The sequence below is a fragment of the Mycteria americana genome, chromosome 3, assembly GCF_035582795.1.
Source record: "Mycteria americana isolate JAX WOST 10 ecotype Jacksonville Zoo and Gardens chromosome 3, USCA_MyAme_1.0, whole genome shotgun sequence".
Classification (NCBI taxonomy): Eukaryota; Metazoa; Chordata; class Aves; order Ciconiiformes; family Ciconiidae; genus Mycteria; species Mycteria americana.
Genome location: NC_134367.1, coordinates 69,369,854 through 69,379,473, shown reverse-complemented (window position 1 = coordinate 69,379,473; position 9,620 = coordinate 69,369,854).

Sequence of the window (9,620 nt, the reverse complement as noted above, 5' to 3'; positions counted from 1 at the left end):
TTTCTCTTCAGACAAAACACTCATAAGGAGGACTTCACATCTTACAAAAAAAGAAATGAGAGAATACAAAATCCAAGGCTGTAACACAGCCAGAGGCATTTGACCAAGGACGGCGAGCCAGAGGCAATTGCTGCAGGGGAAACCGCTGCAGATTTGGCTGCAGAGACATTTCCAGGCAGTCAGCTGGTGCAAAGGGAATAACGGCATCTACACGGATCCCTGCTGGATCAGATCAGGGTACTCTGATGGCTGAGTTAAAGGAGCAGTCCTCTTTGTTTAAAGGAAGCACATCTGTCTATCATATTGAGCATAGGATGCAGGTGAATGGATTTGTCTGGGTCAGGGAACAACCCTTAACTCCAGGTGAACAAACTTTTTGCAGAAGTTCCTCTCTGCCTGTTCTCCATCCTCTCCCGAATCATGCGACTGAGAGGCTGGAGAGTTTAAGTCTATAAATCATCTGTCCTTGAGGGGAAGTCTGCATTTACAACTGCTTTTGTGCAAGGAAGCTTCTGAGCAGCTGTAGCCTGAGAAAAAAAAAAAACAAACGGTTGTTGCCAGCTGGGGTCAAAGCCAAAGCTCAGCAGGGTTCGGTTGGGGACTGCTGGGGAGCGGTCAAGAGGTTAGCAGTGGAAGAAGTGGCCTGGAGGATGCAATCAAAGGTGGGTTTCTGTGTGTTGGGGAAAACAGCTCGGCGGGTTAGAAACCCAGGGTAGGGACCAGGACAAGGGAACGCCCTGATTTTTACCTGTGTTGCAACTGCATCACCGACTCAGGGTGGTCTGCAGTGCCAAGGGCTTGCCTCTCCACAGAGACACTGCAGGCCTGAAAAAGCACTAGGAAACTCTTCTCTTCAATTTGACTGTCGTTCAGCATTCAAGGGAAAACAAACCTCTGGGTCTGGTGCGGAATTAAAGCTTTGAACTTGCCCTGCGAGCCAAAAAAGGAGCTGGTTAGGAAGCCCGACAGACATGCCAGCTATTGGAAACGCGGGCAAAATGTTCAGTGTGGTGACAGTCCTTCATGCAGAGGGCAGATCGTAATCAGGACTACCACCATACCATGATGAAGCTATAAAGGTATAGTACAGCCCTACCTTACTCCCCAGCATCCACAGCAGCAGCAGGGCACTGCGGGGCGGTGGGGGTAGCTGGGAGAGCCTCACTTGGTGAGGAGTGCGAAGGCAGCTGCAGAGGAGATGTTCAGGGGACTTCTTAGAAATATTTCTGGTAGGATATCCAGAATTAAATTGACATTCTGGAAAAATCAATCAGGATGCTTGCAGGGAGAAAAATCACGCACAGTAATGATCACATTTGCAACCAACCCAATTACTGAGGTAATATTATGGGGAAAACTTCTCATGCCACCTGGGAATTAAATTACCAAATAAATTCCTTTAGCCTGAAGCCCCTAAAATGCCTTGATAAGAACATACACAAAGAAATGTAGTGAAGTGATAAATTGAGAACTGGGAGGAGAGCAGGCAGGTAGAGAGTTTGCAGTCATAGTGCTCCAAAATATCTGTTTGAACCATGGGGGAAAAACCCGGGTGGATGCTGCATGCTTATGGTGGAAAACAGAGCTTGGAAATAGAAGATTCAAAACCAAAACTAGAAGTATTAGTAGGTTTCATGGCTCACTGCCGTGCGTTAAGGGGGGTTGTGTTGTTTTTTTTATAATGTCATATTACAGTCACATTTCCTTTTCTATTTGTTATCATAACTTCAAAGGGCTATCCTTTCAATTTAACTCTTCTGTGACAATGTTGTCTGTAGCAGCAGTATTTTATACTTGTAAAAACCTTGGACTGATGTAGCAATGACAGGCAGACGCCAGCAAGCTCCTGATAAAGAACACCTTCTGGGTAAACACATTACCAGAGACAAACTGAATGATGTGATATGCTGGAAAAATGCACAGGTGGGTTTCAAGCAAATGAGAAAAGGTACTTTGTGGTCCTGCAGGTCCTTTTTTTGTCCTCAGCATTTCTTAAGTAAATTCACTGTGATTGACTCTAAATGTCAGCTGTTAGTTGGATAGCATAGTGCTTTTTTATTTCTTCAGTGATTGTTTTTGATGTCAAGAGCAGCTGTGTTCCATCTTTTTTCTTTAAAAAAAAAAAAAAAAAGACTAGAGCTTAGCATCTGAAAAAATTGGCTTTGTGTGGCTAACCACAAGCAGGGCACATGACTGAGTGCTGCATCTGCCATGTCCCGCTTCAGTTCAAACAGTTTGGACAAGAATATTCTGTAAACTTAAAGGGGAACTCTCAATTTACAGAAAGCATTTAGAGCTCCTCATTGAAGCAAGCTTCAAATTTTACCCCCTACCAAAAAATAAGAAAATCTGTACTCTGGAAAAAGGACCTGCAGAATTTACTCCCCTCTGTCTCCTCTCTTTAACCTCAGTGTCACTGAGGGTCAGATTTCCAGGAAATATTTGTAGATTTTTGGACATCTGCCTTTCCAGGGTAGCTAGAGCTACCTCTAGGGCTGTTTCCAGTAATTTGAAGAAAAGAAGTGTCAGCTAGTTTGAACATCTTAATACTTACATGCAGAAAGATATGAAGCACTTAAATCCCTAAGGTATCACTTTTATTTTAGCACTGGTAATAAATTAAATGCTTGAGTAGACTTATTGGTCTTGCTAGTAATAGTGGATTTTTCAAAAAGCTTTGAATACCTACTCCTATAAGGTATCTTGGAGCTGCCAACTATTTAAGGCTCCTACTAATGAATGGTCCTGTGCCCTGCAACCAAAGAAAAATGCTTTTTTGCAAAACCTAATCTGAGGCAGTGATTACAACTATTTCATAGATACTTGAAATTTTCTGACCTGCCCACAGTTGCATAATTTCCTCAGCAGCAATGCAAGGTATGCAGCCTACAAAGCCTCTTTTGTAGCCCATCAGCTAGCCACAGGCTTTGCTTTTTCTTCTGTTGTACATTATTATCTCTTTACTAGGATAGCAAGGTCTTTATTGGCTATAACGTGCAAGAACAAATCACGAAAAGTAGGGTAAAAAGGGACCTCAAGATTCCAAGCTCCTTCCTCAAGACAGGAAAAACTACATAGTAAGAGTACATCTAGTGATAGTATAATGAAATTCATGAAAGCTTTTACTTGCTCTCTTTTCTTTATTCCCTTTTGGGCTTGTCTGGACCAGAAGAGAGTTTATGCACTGGAGATCTAACATGGGTTGACACAAGAGAGAAATATATGTGCACTAGAAAGAGGCTTCATAACTCTTCCTCTAGCTTCAGGACACCTTAACCCTACTAGAGAAAATGCAGATGAACAATAGCTCCTGGAAATGAATATTGCTTGGCATTTGCTTTGGAGCAGTTCTCTTCACCTTCACCTGCGTTCATTAAAGATGGGCTCACAAATGCTGGGGGCTGCTCATCAGCAGCTTGTTTCTATGAAGTAATTTCATTGTCAATTATTTCTAAAGGAAACAGGGGCTCAAGACAAGATTTAAGGGGTAAAGGACACTAAGGCCTGGTTCAGTCTTTTGGTGATCTCACCATATAAATGCCACAGGGCTGCAATTCTTGTGTATGGAAACAGAGTCAGCTAGAGACCCTGAAATCTCCCAAATTTCCATGATGAAAACACAAAAAATTGTAATGAAGTAATAAATCCATTAGAATTGGGAAAACACAAGCAGTTTGAAAACTCAGAATCACATTACTCCAAAACATCTGTCTGTGTCATGGGGAAAAAAGTGTGAGTGAATGCTGCATGCTGGAACGCTGGAGAGCAAACATTAAACCGTACAGCACATTCAAGATCCATGTTGGTCAGGGCAGTAAAACGATAATTCTTATTTTTATAAAGGAGAGCACCTAAATTAGTTTATTTACAGTAAAAAGCATACACTCACACCAAACAGTATTTATCTATAGGATCTGCAGCTTTGCATGATCGCTATCACAATACAGAGCAAAGCACGCCTTATGATGGTTTGATACTGACCATGCTGTTAATTTGGATGTAACTGCAATATATGCCAAGTGCCCGTAGGTTTGCTCCTACTTTCATTAAGCTGTCTTGAAAAGTGCAGCCTGGTGCTACGCTGGCAGACTCATAGAGGGCCACCACTCCCCTCCATAGAAGCTCGGAGACCGGAGCAAGAGGGCTCAAATCTCCCAGGTTAGTCCTGCAGCCTTCTGTAGCTTTCTCCTCAATGAGCTACTCAGTGAGGATGAATAACTGGACCATCATCTAGATGTGACTGCAAAGAATAATTAATTACATCTTTAGTACGATTAGCAATCTGTGTATTGGAAGGCAATTTGGGGGCAATCCTTGGCTTCTTATTGTTGACAGGACCTCGTCGTAGATGTACCTGTGTACATTTAATCGAAGCACATAGCAGAACACGCTCCTCTTCTGTTGCTTTGCTTGTTGAGACTGCAGTCCCCTGAGACGGCACGGTACGGCAGCTGGCAGAGCCCTTCCACCATGACAGGAAAAAATGGAAATAAGCCACAGGCAGTCAGCACTCCGGATGGAAAGGGTCAGTAGTGGTAAGAATCAATAGCGCTAACGGTATGGCACTTCTGCTAAAGCTAGCAAACAACAAAATGGAAACATTTATACCTTTAAAAATTTTCTTTCTACTAAACTGTATTCTATTTTTCAGGAAAGCTGAGTTCAAAACCTATTGACCACAGCAGTCATTGCACTGAAACCCAAATGAATACAAAATATTAACAAAAAATCCAACTGCAAACAAACTAAAGCACATGATACATATGCATGCACAAGTATCCTAGCTCAGATATATAGCATAAATAATATACTATCAATCAGTGTACAGGCCAGAAGGGAATGCAAAAAGTAAGAATGATATTAGGTTAGGTGTTTCAGGAAATCTGTTTTGTTCCTTGCACAAGAAACCATGAGTTGTTATATCATTTCTTTCAAAGCTTATACTGCTAAAAATATATATGTATCTCTATCACCAATTATTCTGCTGTAAAGGCAGAAAAAGAATACTAGAATTGGCCAAAACATTTGTTACATTTAAAGGAGAAAAGGGAGAAAAAAAGTTGTTTCACACACTGTTATCTAAAGAATAGATCATCATGACCAAGCAACCTCCTGACTGTTGCACCCATGGAGCTCACCCATGAAGATCTGCACTAGGTGTTCAATTCACGCACCCCCCTCTCCCTCAAGTGTGATCAGATTTGCACCAAAACGCAACCTTTGCAATCAACTTCACAAAAAAAGAAAAAAGTGCTCTCGAAAACTTGACAGCGTCCAAAAGCATATTGCAACAACATTTTGTCTCTGGAACACCGCACTTTTTTTCCTGTGTAGCTTTTTCACATCTTCAATGGTCAGCAGTTGTTTTTATGGGTTTTTAAAGATAAAATTGAGTCCAGGGAGTCCACCATGACTTAGAACCGTTGGCTTCACAAAGATGTGTTAAAAAAAACCCAACACCCTCAGAGCACAGCATGTAGCACGGCAGAGCATTGCACTTTTCCCACAGTGTAAAGAAAACAGCATATTCATACACAACACAAAACCAATCTTAGCTGCGTATATATTAAAACCGTTAACTACGTCAAACCAGAACTTATCTTGAAAAAGGCCCACATAGTATGCCACAGTTCAGGTAATAATGGCGTTTGATTACCAGCTCTAAGGACATAAAACCCTTAAGTCAAAAGTAAATGCATGAAGCACAGTTTTTCTCAGAACTGCTTATTCAGAGACAAATTCCGAGACTGAAAAACTCAGAGGAATTTGGGTGCAATTTTGGTGCATTTTTCTAAAGCAGCTTTTATGAACTAGGGAAGTCTGGACCTAACATCCTATGGTATTTCAAGATTGGCTGCCTTACTGGTTTGATAGTGCTCTACCAGCACCAGGTGCAGAATAAGATCTGTAATCTCTCGAGCACCATTTTAAACTGCCACGTAAAGTTCTGGCTAAATGAGAGACTATAGTGCTTTGGTGCAAATACCGCATGATTCAAGAGTTCATGGCCTTTCTGGCCAATGACTCCCAACATAAAATAAAGGAAAATAATTGTATTTTTTCCTCAGAACATGTTTCATTGACTGTATTTTTCAGGATTTGTAAATGATGCCACATTGTACAGAGCAATGCACAAATGGGATTCAGCAGCTGCTCCCCTGTTGCTCTGTGCAGATAACATTAGGTTTCATGGATGTGGCAGCTCCTATCATTCTCTGTGCAAATTTGGGGGAGAGGAGGAGACAGAAGATAGGAGGAAGCAATATTTTATCTATATCGCTCTCTGGCAAACTTCTCAGAAACACCAAAGAAATGGTGTTAACCCAACTCTGAAAGAGAAACACTGGTCAGCTGAGAGGAAACACAAAGACACCCGAAGAACCTCGTGGGGAGAGGTAGGCGCAGCTGTGCAGATATGACTTCTGAAGATGAAGAATGCACTACTACTATTTTTGATTCGGAAACTAAGTCATTGCTTAAACAGTTCATTTTAAGGCTTTGGAAATGTGAAATCTCTACCCCTTCTGAAAACAAGAGGTGTATCAGGTGATTAAGGTAAACATGGTAATTAAAAGGAGTAAGAAAAGTTTGACATGTTTTTGTAATTACTCTCTAGTCATTGTTAGCCTTTCCTGATGAATGTAGTTAGAAATCTTGAGCTAAAAGCATGTAGTGTGGAACTGATGTTATCGTATACACCACACTGATAGCCTCTCAACCAAGAAAAAAGAAAAATCACTTCTTACTTTATAAAACACCTTTGAAAATAAAGACCTCGGACAATACACTCTCAGTATGCCTCCTGCAAAGACTTTGGAAATACACATATTTGACAGGCTGCTGCATTTGCAAAGTTGTTGCCACGGAAGATAATAATTGTTCCTCAAAATTCCTCCGCAGCTGTGGTAAATGCCTCAGGGCCACCTGTCCTTCTTGGAGTCACCCCTGTGCATGACCTAAGTAATGCTAAGGGCACAGCCTGCTAGCAGGGAGAAATCCAAGGTGCACCACCTCAAGGAGCTCCTGAGGACAGTAGCTTAGAAACGCAAACCATAGTTCTTTCTCCAGATGCTTTTCAGCTTGAAGGTTATCTGAATAACCTTATTTTTTCTTTATCATTCCCCACCAAGCTTGCATAAGTCAGAACATACAAGGTCATTGACTTTCCATGAAAGTCACTTATGTGCTGGGTAAGGGATTTTCTTCTGTTGTTTTTTTTTCTGAGGTGGAGATATTTAACTATTATTGCATGCATTGGGGCTTTAGTACAAAGTGAATAATGAGCCAACTGTGTTTGAAAGCTGGTATGCTCCACACAGAGCACTCTACTTCCAACCTACCAAATGCTTAAGTATGTAAACAACCCCGCTGAAGCCACTGAGATTTCCTGTATGACTAGCACTAAGCAAACATCTAGGCTTAATTAACTAGGACTCAGCTTGGTAGCAGAAAATCAACTAATTTAGAAAGTTTTTGAAATTTTAGGTGATTTCATTAGCAATTTGTTGGTATTTGGCCCTTTGTGCTAAGCAATAATAAAGCTTGCAGCTGAGAAGAGATATGTTTATTTGCAATCCAGAGTGATTCCTAAACGAATGTCTTTGTTAGTGCAAGAATTAATAGCAATTAGTTGCAAATAGTATTGGAAAGAACTTATCGAAAATAATTTTCCCAGAACATTCTCTCACTCTGAAAAAAATGTTAACATTTCTTTTATCCCTCAAAATTGTCAAGCAAGATTTATTTTTAGGGGTACCTCACAGTGGAAAACTGTAAACTGGAGATTTTAAGCATATAGAGAGGCTGAATAAATCATGACTTTGTTCTTCACTCCCCAGATGGCAAGCAGTATACCGGTTAGCAGCTGTAGACTACGCTTTTCTGGCAGTTGTTCTGACTGCAGGTAAAGAATGACACAGACTCAAGCTTATACAAAAGCCACAAGTTTATTATAGATCACATATCAAAACATAGCACCTCTTGGAGGGATAGAGGATGCTTCACATACCTATCAGTTGGAGATTCCTAAACAAGACGATGCTGGCTCTCTTTGACACGGTTTCCCACAACATTCTCCTGGAGAAACTGGCTGCTCATGGCTTGGACGGGTGTACTCTTCGCTGGGTAAAGAACTGGCTGGACGGCCGGGCCCAAAGAGTGGTGGTGAATGGAGTTTACTCCGGTTGGCGGCTGGTCACAAGTGGTGTTCCCCAGGGCTTGGTGTTGGGGCCAGTTCTGTTTAACATCTTTATCAATGATCTGGACGAAGGGATCGAGTGCACTCTCAGCAAGTTTGCAGATGACACCAAGTTGTGCGGGAGTGTTGATCTGCTGGAGGGTAGGCAGGCTCTGCAGAGGGACCTGGACAGGCTGGATCTATGGGCCAAGGCCAATTGTATGAGGTTTAACAAGGCCAAAGGTCCTGCACCAAAGCAAGGTCCTGCACTTGGGCCACAGCAACCCCATGCAATGCTACAGCCTTGGGGAAGAGTGGCTGGAAAGCTGCCCAGCAGAGAAGGACCTGGGGGTGCTGGTTGACAGCCAGATGAATATGAGCCAGCAGTGTGCCCAGGCGGCCAAGAAAGCCAATGGCATCCTGGCTTGTATCAGGAATAGTGTGGCCAGCAGGACTAGGGAAGTGATTGTCCCCCTGTACTCAGCACTGGTGAGGCCGCACCTTGAATACTGTGTTCAGTTTCGGGCCCCTAAGTACAAGAAGGACATTGAGGTGCTGGAGCGTGTCCAGAGAAGGGCAACGAAGCTGGTGAAGGGTCTGGAGCAGAAGTCTTATGAGGAGCGGCTGAGGGAGCTGGGACTGTTTAGCCTGGAGAAAAGGAGGCTGAGGGGAGACCTTATTGCTCTCTTCCACTACCTGAAAGGAGGTTGTAGAGAGGTGGGGGTCGGTCTCTTCTCCCAAGTAACAAGTGATAGGACAAGAGGAAATGGCCTCAAGTTGCGCCAGGGGAGGTTTAGACTGGATATTAGGAAATTTTACTTCACTGAAAGGGTTATCAAGCATTGGAACAGGCTGCCCAGGGAAGTGGTTGAGTCTCCATCCCTGGAGGTATTTAAAGGACGTTTGGATGAGGTGCTTAGAGACATGGTGTAGTGGTGGTCTTGGCAGTGTTAGGTTTATGGTTGGACTCGATGATCTTAAAGGTCTTTTCCAACCTATATGATTCTGTGATTCTGTGACTTCGCACCTCTACCATTTTTATAAGATTCAAGGTTTCCTCAACTACATACCAGTCTCTTTGTCCCACAGCCTGCTGCCATACTTTACACCTGTGAGAACTGGTCCTTAACCCTTCTCCACATTGGGTCTGGCCAACTTACAGGATGGATGGCCAGGGAGTTACCTTGAGCACAAGATCCATAAATGTCCACATTGCTTAACTGTTAACTACCTAGCTAACTCGCTTTTAAACCACTCCAAGTATCTGTCAGCCAGGAAAGTTTGCTGTATTGGCAGCTAATCCTAAGCAGTATGGACATGAGTGAGTTACTGCTAATTTGCCCCAGGGACAGAAATCAGCCCCAGGCCCCTTTTTCCTTCCTGGCAATGTGGGCATAGCTATGCTTCCTTTATCCTGTGGCAAACGTACATGTTACTTTTGTCT